Source organism: Belonocnema kinseyi, chromosome 5 (assembly GCF_010883055.1).
Source record: "Belonocnema kinseyi isolate 2016_QV_RU_SX_M_011 chromosome 5, B_treatae_v1, whole genome shotgun sequence".
NCBI lineage: Eukaryota > Metazoa > Arthropoda > Insecta > Hymenoptera > Cynipidae > Belonocnema > Belonocnema kinseyi.
This window is the reverse complement of record NC_046661.1, coordinates 33,433,427-33,434,401: the sequence shown is the minus strand read 5'-3', so window position 1 is coordinate 33,434,401 and position 975 is coordinate 33,433,427.

The window sequence follows — 975 nt, the reverse complement described above, 5'->3', positions numbered from 1 at the left end:
ATACAAATTACGCTATTATTTTTAAGGTTCAACAGTTTTTTATCAAAAATTAAAACTTCTTTTGTTGTTGAAGATTTATTATTTTAGTAGAAAATGTAATTATTGTGTTGAAAATTTGTTATTCTGTTTTTTTTAGTTGAAAATTCAATTATTTTGATAGTAAGTTAATTTCTAACATTTTCAATTGCCGAACTAAAATTTTAATCTCTAAATAACAATGCAAAAATATTAATCTGGAACAACTTAAAATAAAAGCAATGTAACTCTTATTTTAAAAAGTTTTTATTTAAAAAATTAATTTAATCGTTCAATTTTTAATGTGACGAACTGAAATTTTTTTGAATTATTATCATTTTGAACCTTAAAAGTAATAGCGCAATTTGTATTTTTTAACCAGAAATCTCTCAAATGTTAAAGTCATAAAATTTTTTCAACGGTTATTTCGTATTTTAAAAAAATTTAATTTGAAAAATTGTAAAATTAAAAGGTATTAAAAGTTTGTGTTTTATACATATGAATTATTGAGCGTTTAAATGAAATATTTCTGAATTAAAAATTTTTTTCAAAGCAATTGTATGTATTTCTGAATTGTATCAGAGATTTTATGAAACAAAAAATAAATCAGATCTGGGACAGGCCATTATAAACAACAATTAAAAACTACAAATTTGAACAGAGTGGTTAGAAATAAAAAGCCTTGATTTGTTCAAATTGTAATGAGCTAAATTTTTTTATTTTGCAGTTTTTTTAATTTTAGCAAAAAAATCTAATTTACACAATAAATCAATTTTCAACCCAAAAGTTTACTTTTCAACAAAATAAATTAATTTTCTGTCAAATAATTGGTGTTTTAACTAATAAAATGAACAGGAAAAAGTTTCAAACAAAAATGGAATAGTACAATTTCCAGATAAAAACTGTGCTAAAAAATTGAATTGAACAAGACAAAAAAACGAATATTCAACAAAATTGTTA